This window comes from Dysidea avara, chromosome 10 (genome assembly GCF_963678975.1).
Source record: "Dysidea avara chromosome 10, odDysAvar1.4, whole genome shotgun sequence".
Taxonomy (NCBI): domain Eukaryota; kingdom Metazoa; phylum Porifera; class Demospongiae; order Dictyoceratida; family Dysideidae; genus Dysidea; species Dysidea avara.
The window spans coordinates 21,428,280-21,435,995 of NC_089281.1; the positions used below are offsets into that span (position 1 = coordinate 21,428,280).

Genomic DNA, 7,716 nt, shown 5'->3' on the forward strand with positions numbered 1-7,716 from the left:
TCTCACCTTGTAGAACAATTCTATGTTTTCCTTTTCATTGATAACAACATGGAAAGTAGTGAAAACGCACACCTGTGGGCTACAACATTGGCTAACAACTCCATCAAACCCGAATCGCGAAAATTCGAAGTGTACTATTGTAGAGTATAGCTTACCCAATGTCTATACCAAATTTTGAAAATCTGTGGTTATTATTACTGGGCAGGCAGTGTTTACTGATTATTCCCAGGGGGGAAAAATTACAGAGGGGGGGAGGGGGGAATTACAAGGGGGGGAACATATGTACAATTAGCTATTTACAAATGATTAGTTAGCTAGAAATGTTATCTAGAAATAATTTCTTATCAGTGATTTCAATTAATGAGGTCGATAATGAGTTCAATCAATGATAGCTCTTGGAAAGTAGCTACTATGATATGCTGTGGTGAATAATTTTGAAGTTATTTAGCGAGAAAGGAGACGGTGTGGCTACTCAGGGCGAGGTCATAATGTTAGTTGTATCAACAAAGGTAGTTGGGTGGTCTGACAGAGCTTGTTATATTAGTCAACTGAGACGCTTCGCTGTGGTCTATGAATTTCCGCGTTTGTTCGCACATTAATCACCTATCAATATTAAGCCCCACTACCCCCTCCCCAGGCATACATGGGGGAATAGATCCGATTTGACCTTAAAAATTACCCCACTAGTGGGGCATTTGACTTTTCAAAAATTTTAGCACTTGCTTGGCTTTATAAGCAATGTAACTCCTGCAAGAATAACCTACTTTCCAAAAGTACACTATGCTGGGATTTGACTATTCGTCATGCCCCACGGGCAGGGAATGAATTTTGAAAAAGTCAAATCCCCACATGGTGGGGCATAATATTGATAGGCGCATTATCACAGACATGCTGTACAATTAACTTTGTGCGGCTGCCCTTAATCGGTTCAGCGCCACCTTAATCTCTACTATTAAAAATCTATTTGCAAAAAGAGCTAAACTACCATTGGTAAAGAAAAGAAAAAAAAAAGTCTACAACACAGGGTATTCCCAGGCGGTCACCCATCCAAGTACTAACAATGCCCAACGCTGCTTAACATCAGTGATCGGACGAGAACTAGTGCTTTCAGCGTAGTATGGTCGTAGACATTTGTTAAGACATTCTACTGCCTATTTATACACACAACATTCCAATAAACTACTCTCTTAATCTCTGCTATTAAAAATCTATTTGCAAAAAGAGCTAAAGTACCATTGGTAAAGAAAGAAAATAAAAAAACAAAAGTCTACAACACAGGGTATTCCCAGGCGGTCACCCATCCAAGTACTAACCCTGCCCGACGCTGCTTAACTTCAGTGATCGGACGAGAACTGGTGCTTTCAGCGTAGTATGGTCGTAGACATTTGTTAAGACATTCTACTGCCTATTTATACACACAACAATCCAATAAACTACTCACTTAATCTCTGCTATTAAAAATCTGTTTGCCAAAAGAGCTAAAGTACCACTGGTAATGAAAAAAAAAAAAAAAAAAAAAAAGTCTACAACACAGGGTATTCCCAGGCGGTCACCCATCCAAGTACTAACCCTGCCCGACGCTGCTTACCTTCAGTGATCGGACGAGAACTGGTGCTTTCAGCGTAGTATGGTCGTAGACATTTGTTAAGACATTCTACTGCCTATTTATACACACAACATTCAAATAAACTACTCTCTTAATCTCTGCTATTAAAAATCTATTTGCAAAAAGAGCTAAAGTACCATTGGTAAAGAAAGAAAGAAAAAAAAAAAAAAAAAAAGTCTACAACACAGGGTATTCCCAGGCGGTCACCCATCCAAGTACTAACCCTGCCCGACGCTGCTTAACTTCAGTGATCGGACGAGAACTGGTGCTTTCAGCGTAGTATGGTCGTAGACATTTGTTAAGACATTCTACTGCCTATTTATACACACAACATTCAAATAAACTACTCTCTTAATCTCTGCTATTAAAAATCTATTTGCAAAAAGAGCTAAAGTACCATTGGTAAAGAAAGAAAAAAAAAAAAAAAAAAAAGTCTACAACACAGGGTATTCCCAGGCGGTCACCCATCCAAGTACTAACCCTGCCCGACGCTGCTTAACTTCAGTGATCGGACGAGAACTGGTGCTTTCAGCGTAGTATGGTCGTAGACATTTGTTAAGACATTCTACTGCCTATTTATACACACAAAATTCCAATAAACTACTCTCTTAATCTCTGCTATTAAAAATCTATTTGCAAAAAGAGCTAAAGTACCATTGGTAAAGAAAAAAAAAAAAAAAAAAGTCTACAACACAGGGTATTCCCAGGCGGTCACCCATCCAAGTACTAACCCTGCCCAACGCTGCTTAACTTCAGTGATCGGACGAGAACTGGTGCTTTCAGCATAGTATGGTCGTAGACATTTGTTAAGACATTCTACTGCCTATTTATACACACAACATTCAAATAAACTACTCTCTTAATCTCTGCTATTAAAAATCTATTTGCAAAAAGAGCTAAAGTACCATTGGTAACGAAAGAAAGAAAAAAAAAAAAAAAAAGTCTACAACACAGGGTATTCCCAGGCGGTCACCCATCCAAGTACTAACCCTGCCCGACGCTGCTTAACTTCAGTGATCGGACGAGAACTGGTGCTTTCAGCGTAGTATGGTCGTAGACATTTGTTAAGACATTCTACTGCCTATTTATACACACAACATTCAAATAAACTACTCTCTTAATCACTGCTATTAAAAATCTATTTGCAAAAAGAGCTAAAGTACCATTGGTAACGAAAGAAAGAAAAAAAAAAAAAAAAAAAAAGTCTACAACACAGGGTATTCCCAGGCGGTCACCCATCCAAGTACTAACCCTGCCCGACGCTGCTTAACTTCAGTGATCGGACGAGAACTGGTGCTTTCAGCGTAGTATGGTCGTAGACATTTGTTAAGACATTCTACTGCCTATTTATACACACAACATTCAAATAAACTACTCTCTTAATCTCTGCTATTAAAAATCTATTTGCAAAAAGAGCTAAAGTACCATTGGTAAAGAAAGAAAGAAAAAAAAAAAAAAAAAAAAAAAAAAAAGTCTACAACACAGGGTATTCCCAGGCGGTCACCCATCCAAGTACTAACCCTGCCCGACGCTGCTTAACTTCAGTGATCGGACGAGAACTGGTGCTTTCAGCATAGTATGGTCGTAGACATTTGTTAAGACATTCTACTGCCTATTTATACACACAACATTCAAATAAACTACTCTCTTAATCTCTGCTATTAAAAATCTATTTGCAAAAAGAGCTAAAGTACCATTGGTAAAGAAAGAAAAAAAAAAAAAAAAAAGTCTACAACACAGGGTATTCCCAGGCGGTCACCCATCCAAGTACTAACCCTGCCCGACGCTGCTTAACTTCAGTGATCGGACGAGAACTGGTGCTTTCAGCGTAGTATGGTCGTAGACATTTGTTAAGACATTCTACTGCCTATTTATACACACAACATTCAAATAAACTACTCTCTTAATCTCTGCTATTAAAAATCTATTTGCAAAAAGAGCTAAAGTACCATTGGTAAAGAAAGAAAAAAAAAAAAAAAAAAAAAGTCTACAACACAGGGTATTCCCAGGCGGTCACCCATCCAAGTACTAACCCTGCCCGACGCTGCTTAACTTCAGTGATCGGACGAGAACTGGTGCTTTCAGCGTAGTATGGTCGTAGACATTTGTTAAGACATTCTACTGCCTATTTATACACACAACATTCAAATAAACTACTCTCTTAATCACTGCTATTAAAAATCTATTTGCAAAAAGAGCTAAAGTACCATTGGTAACGAAAGAAAGAAAAAAAAAAAAAAAAAAAAAGTCTACAACACAGGGTATTCCCAGGCGGTCACCCATCCAAGTACTAACCCTGCCCGACGCTGCTTAACTTCAGTGATCGGACGAGAACTGGTGCTTTCAGCGTAGTATGGTCGTAGACATTTGTTAAGACATTCTACTGCCTATTTATACACACAACATTCAAATAAACTACTCTCTTAATCTCTGCTATTAAAAATCTATTTGCAAAAAGAGCTAAAGTACCATTGGTAAAGAAAGAAAGAAAAAAAAAAAAAAAAAAAAAAAAAAAGTCTACAACACAGGGTATTCCCAGGCGGTCACCCATCCAAGTACTAACCCTGCCCGACGCTGCTTAACTTCAGTGATCGGACGAGAACTGGTGCTTTCAGCATAGTATGGTCGTAGACATTTGTTAAGACATTCTACTGCCTATTTATACACACAACATTCAAATAAACTACTCTCTTAATCTCTGCTATTAAAAATCTATTTGCAAAAAGAGCTAAAGTACCATTGGTAAAGAAAGAAAAAAAAAAAAAAAAAAGTCTACAACACAGGGTATTCCCAGGCGGTCACCCATCCAAGTACTAACCCTGCCCGACGCTGCTTAACTTCAGTGATCGGACGAGAACTGGTGCTTTCAGCGTAGTATGGTCGTAGACATTTGTTAAGACATTCTACTGCCTATTTATACACACAACATTCAAATAAACTACTCTCTTAATCTCTGCTATTAAAAATCTATTTGCAAAAAGAGCTAAAGTACCATTGGTAAAGAAAGAAAGAAAAGAAAAAAAAAAAAAAAAAAAAAGTCTACAACACAGGGTATTCCCAGGCGGTCACCCATCCAAGTACTAACCCTGCCCGACGCTGCTTAACTTCAGTGATCGGACGAGAACTGGTGCTTTCAGCGTAGTATGGTCGTAGACATTTGTTAAGACATTCTACTGCCTATTTATACACACAAAATTCCAATAAACTACTCTCTTAATCTCTGCTATTAAAAATCTATTTGCAAAAAGAGCTAAAGTACCATTGGTAAAGAAAAAAAAAAAAAAAAAAGTCTACAACACAGGGTATTCCCAGGAGGTCACCCATCCAAGTACTAACCCTGCCCGACGCTGCTTAACTTCAGTGATCGGACGAGAACTGGTGCTTTCAGCGTAGTATGGTCGTAGACATTTGTTAAGACATTCTACTGCCTATTTATACACACAACATTCAAATAAACTACTCTCTTAATCACTGCTATTAAAAATCTATTTGCAAAAAGAGCTAAAGTACCATTGGTAACGAAAGAAAGAAAAAAAAAAAAAAAAAAAAGTCTACAACACAGGGTATTCCCAGGCGGTCACCCATCCAAGTACTAACCCTGCCCGACGCTGCTTAACTTCAGTGATCGGACGAGAACTGGTGCTTTCAGCGTAGTATGGTCGTAGACATTTGTTAAGACATTCTACTGCCTATTTATACACACAACATTCAAATAAACTACTCTCTTAATCTCTGCTATTAAAAATCTATTTGCAAAAAGAGCTAAAGTACCATTGGTAAAGAAAGAAAGAAAAAAAAAAAAAAAAAAAAAAGTCTACAACACAGGGTATTCCCAGGCGGTCACCCATCCAAGTACTAACCCTGCCCGACGCTGCTTAACTTCAGTGATCGGACGAGAACTGGTGCTTTCAGCATAGTATGGTCGTAGACATTTGTTAAGACATTCTACTGCCTATTTATACACACAACATTCAAATAAACTACTCTCTTAATCTCTGCTATTAAAAATCTATTTGCAAAAAGAGCTAAAGTACCATTGGTAAAGAAAGAAAAAAAAAAAAAAAAAAAAAGTCTACAACACAGGGTATTCCCAGGCGGTCACCCATCCAAGTACTAACCCTGCCCGACGCTGCTTAACTTCAGTGATCGGACGAGAACTGGTGCTTTCAGCGTAGTATGGTCGTAGACATTTGTTAAGACATTCTACTGCCTATTTATACACACAACATTCAAATAAACTACTCTCTTAATCTCTGCTATTAAAAATCTATTTGCAAAAAGAGCTAAAGTACCATTGGTAAAGAAAGAAAAAAAAAAAAAAAAAAAAAGTCTACAACACAGGGTATTCCCAGGCGGTCACCCATCCAAGTACTAACCCTGCCCGACGCTGCTTAACTTCAGTGATCGGACGAGAACTGGTGCTTTCAGCGTAGTATGGTCGTAGACATTTGTTAAGACATTCTACTGCCTATTTATACACACAACATTCAAATAAACTACTCTCTTAATCACTGCTATTAAAAATCTATTTGCAAAAAGAGCTAAAGTACCATTGGTAACGAAAGAAAGAAAAAAAAAAAAAAAAAAAAAGTCTACAACACAGGGTATTCCCAGGCGGTCACCCATCCAAGTACTAACCCTGCCCGACGCTGCTTAACTTCAGTGATCGGACGAGAACTGGTGCTTTCAGCGTAGTATGGTCGTAGACATTTGTTAAGACATTCTACTGCCTATTTATACACACAACATTCTAATAAACTACTCACTTAATCTCTGCTATTAAAAATCTGTTTGCCAAGAGCTAAAGTACCACTGGTAAAGAATAGAAAGAAAGAAAAAAAAAAAAAAAAAAAGTCTACAACATAGGGTATTCCCAGGCGGTCACCCATCCAAGTACTAACCCTGCCCGACGCTGCTTAACTTCAGTGATCGGACGAGAACTGGTGCTTTCAGCGTAGTATGGTCGTAGACATTTGTTAAGACATTCTACTGCCTATTTATACACACAACATTCAAATAAACTACTCTCTTAATCTCTGCTATTAAAAATCTATTTGCAAAAAGAGCTAAAGTACCATTGGTAAAGAAAGAAAGAAACAAAAAAAAAAAAAAAAAAAAAAAGTCTACAACACAGGGTATTCCCAGGCGGTCACCCATCCAAGTACTAACCCTGCCCGACGCTGCTTAACTTCAGTGATCGGACGAGAACTGGTGCTTTCAGCGTAGTATGGTCGTAGACATTTGTTAAGACATTCTACTGCCTATTTATACACACAAAATTCCAATAAACTACTCTCTTAATCTCTGCTATTAAAAATCTATTTGCAAAAAGAGCTAAAGTACCATTGGTAAAGAAAAAAAAAAAAAAAAAGTCTACAACACAGGGTATTCCCAGGCGGTCACCCATCCAAGTACTAACCCTGCCCGACGCTGCTTAACTTCAGTGATCGGACGAGAACTGGTGCTTTCAGCGTAGTATGGTCGTAGACATTTGTTAAGACATTCTACTGCCTATTTATACACACAACATTCAAATAAACTACTCTCTTAATCACTGCTATTAAAAATCTATTTGCAAAAAGAGCTAAAGTACCATTGGTAAAGAAAGAAAGAAAGAAAAAAAAAAAAAAAAAGAAAAAAAAAAAAAAAAGTCTACAACACAGGGTATTCCCAGGCGGTCACCCATCCAAGTACTAACCCTGCCCGACGCTGCTTACCTTCAGTGATCGGACGAGAACTGGTGCTTTCAGCATAGTATGGTCGTAGACATTTGTTAAGACATTCTACTGCCTATTTATACACACAACATTCAAATAAACTACTCTCTTAATCTCTGCTATTAAAAATCTATTTGCAAAAAGAGCTAAAGTACCATTGGTAAAGAAAGAAAGAAAAAAAAAAAAAAAAAAAAAGTCTACAACACAGGGTATTCCCAGGCGGTCACCCATCCAAGTACTAACCCTGCCCGACGCTGCTTAACTTCAGTGATCGGACGAGAACTGGTGCTTTCAGCGTAGTATGGTCGTAGACATTTGTTAAGACATTCTACTGCCTATTTATACACACAACATTCAAATAAACTACTCTCTTAATCTCTGCTATTAAAAATC

The 7,716-nt window shown here is 37.9% G+C and overlaps 1 protein-coding gene and 26 non-coding genes across 28 annotated transcripts in view; all 27 read right to left on the reverse strand.

Annotated features, from left to right (window-relative positions):
- Positions 1-7,716, reverse strand: part of LOC136236536 (3-hydroxyisobutyryl-CoA hydrolase, mitochondrial-like) — a 34,163-nt gene that overhangs the window by 6,007 nt on the left and 20,440 nt on the right. The window lies entirely within an intron of this gene.
- Positions 1,011-1,129, reverse strand: LOC136237368 (5S ribosomal RNA). The gene has a single exon (XR_010692436.1). It is a non-coding gene; the product is annotated as a 5S ribosomal RNA (ribosomal RNA).
- LOC136237435 (5S ribosomal RNA) lies at positions 1,265-1,383 on the reverse strand. Its single transcript, XR_010692496.1, has one exon. It is a non-coding gene; the product is annotated as a 5S ribosomal RNA (ribosomal RNA).
- Positions 1,521-1,639, reverse strand: LOC136237342 (5S ribosomal RNA). The gene has a single exon (XR_010692406.1). It is a non-coding gene; the product is annotated as a 5S ribosomal RNA (ribosomal RNA).
- On the reverse strand, positions 1,781-1,899 carry LOC136237315 (5S ribosomal RNA). The gene has a single exon (XR_010692380.1). It is a non-coding gene; the product is annotated as a 5S ribosomal RNA (ribosomal RNA).
- Positions 2,038-2,156, reverse strand: LOC136237326 (5S ribosomal RNA). The gene has a single exon (XR_010692391.1). It is a non-coding gene; the product is annotated as a 5S ribosomal RNA (ribosomal RNA).
- LOC136237316 (5S ribosomal RNA) lies at positions 2,289-2,407 on the reverse strand. The gene has a single exon (XR_010692381.1). It is a non-coding gene; the product is annotated as a 5S ribosomal RNA (ribosomal RNA).
- On the reverse strand, positions 2,547-2,665 carry LOC136237338 (5S ribosomal RNA). The gene has a single exon (XR_010692402.1). It is a non-coding gene; the product is annotated as a 5S ribosomal RNA (ribosomal RNA).
- LOC136237349 (5S ribosomal RNA) lies at positions 2,809-2,927 on the reverse strand. Its single transcript, XR_010692413.1, has one exon. It is a non-coding gene; the product is annotated as a 5S ribosomal RNA (ribosomal RNA).
- LOC136237328 (5S ribosomal RNA) lies at positions 3,078-3,196 on the reverse strand. Its single transcript, XR_010692393.1, has one exon. It is a non-coding gene; the product is annotated as a 5S ribosomal RNA (ribosomal RNA).
- LOC136237360 (5S ribosomal RNA) lies at positions 3,333-3,451 on the reverse strand. Its single transcript, XR_010692426.1, has one exon. It is a non-coding gene; the product is annotated as a 5S ribosomal RNA (ribosomal RNA).
- On the reverse strand, positions 3,591-3,709 carry LOC136237371 (5S ribosomal RNA). The gene has a single exon (XR_010692439.1). It is a non-coding gene; the product is annotated as a 5S ribosomal RNA (ribosomal RNA).
- LOC136237380 (5S ribosomal RNA) lies at positions 3,853-3,971 on the reverse strand. The gene has a single exon (XR_010692445.1). It is a non-coding gene; the product is annotated as a 5S ribosomal RNA (ribosomal RNA).
- Positions 4,121-4,239, reverse strand: LOC136237329 (5S ribosomal RNA). Its single transcript, XR_010692394.1, has one exon. It is a non-coding gene; the product is annotated as a 5S ribosomal RNA (ribosomal RNA).
- On the reverse strand, positions 4,376-4,494 carry LOC136237391 (5S ribosomal RNA). Its single transcript, XR_010692454.1, has one exon. It is a non-coding gene; the product is annotated as a 5S ribosomal RNA (ribosomal RNA).
- On the reverse strand, positions 4,643-4,761 carry LOC136237398 (5S ribosomal RNA). The gene has a single exon (XR_010692461.1). It is a non-coding gene; the product is annotated as a 5S ribosomal RNA (ribosomal RNA).
- LOC136237412 (5S ribosomal RNA) lies at positions 4,894-5,012 on the reverse strand. Its single transcript, XR_010692474.1, has one exon. It is a non-coding gene; the product is annotated as a 5S ribosomal RNA (ribosomal RNA).
- LOC136237399 (5S ribosomal RNA) lies at positions 5,155-5,273 on the reverse strand. Its single transcript, XR_010692462.1, has one exon. It is a non-coding gene; the product is annotated as a 5S ribosomal RNA (ribosomal RNA).
- On the reverse strand, positions 5,418-5,536 carry LOC136237330 (5S ribosomal RNA). Its single transcript, XR_010692395.1, has one exon. It is a non-coding gene; the product is annotated as a 5S ribosomal RNA (ribosomal RNA).
- On the reverse strand, positions 5,676-5,794 carry LOC136237401 (5S ribosomal RNA). Its single transcript, XR_010692464.1, has one exon. It is a non-coding gene; the product is annotated as a 5S ribosomal RNA (ribosomal RNA).
- LOC136237402 (5S ribosomal RNA) lies at positions 5,934-6,052 on the reverse strand. The gene has a single exon (XR_010692465.1). It is a non-coding gene; the product is annotated as a 5S ribosomal RNA (ribosomal RNA).
- LOC136237403 (5S ribosomal RNA) lies at positions 6,196-6,314 on the reverse strand. The gene has a single exon (XR_010692466.1). It is a non-coding gene; the product is annotated as a 5S ribosomal RNA (ribosomal RNA).
- On the reverse strand, positions 6,459-6,577 carry LOC136237347 (5S ribosomal RNA). Its single transcript, XR_010692411.1, has one exon. It is a non-coding gene; the product is annotated as a 5S ribosomal RNA (ribosomal RNA).
- Positions 6,727-6,845, reverse strand: LOC136237404 (5S ribosomal RNA). The gene has a single exon (XR_010692467.1). It is a non-coding gene; the product is annotated as a 5S ribosomal RNA (ribosomal RNA).
- Positions 6,977-7,095, reverse strand: LOC136237406 (5S ribosomal RNA). Its single transcript, XR_010692468.1, has one exon. It is a non-coding gene; the product is annotated as a 5S ribosomal RNA (ribosomal RNA).
- On the reverse strand, positions 7,256-7,374 carry LOC136237354 (5S ribosomal RNA). The gene has a single exon (XR_010692419.1). It is a non-coding gene; the product is annotated as a 5S ribosomal RNA (ribosomal RNA).
- On the reverse strand, positions 7,518-7,636 carry LOC136237407 (5S ribosomal RNA). The gene has a single exon (XR_010692469.1). It is a non-coding gene; the product is annotated as a 5S ribosomal RNA (ribosomal RNA).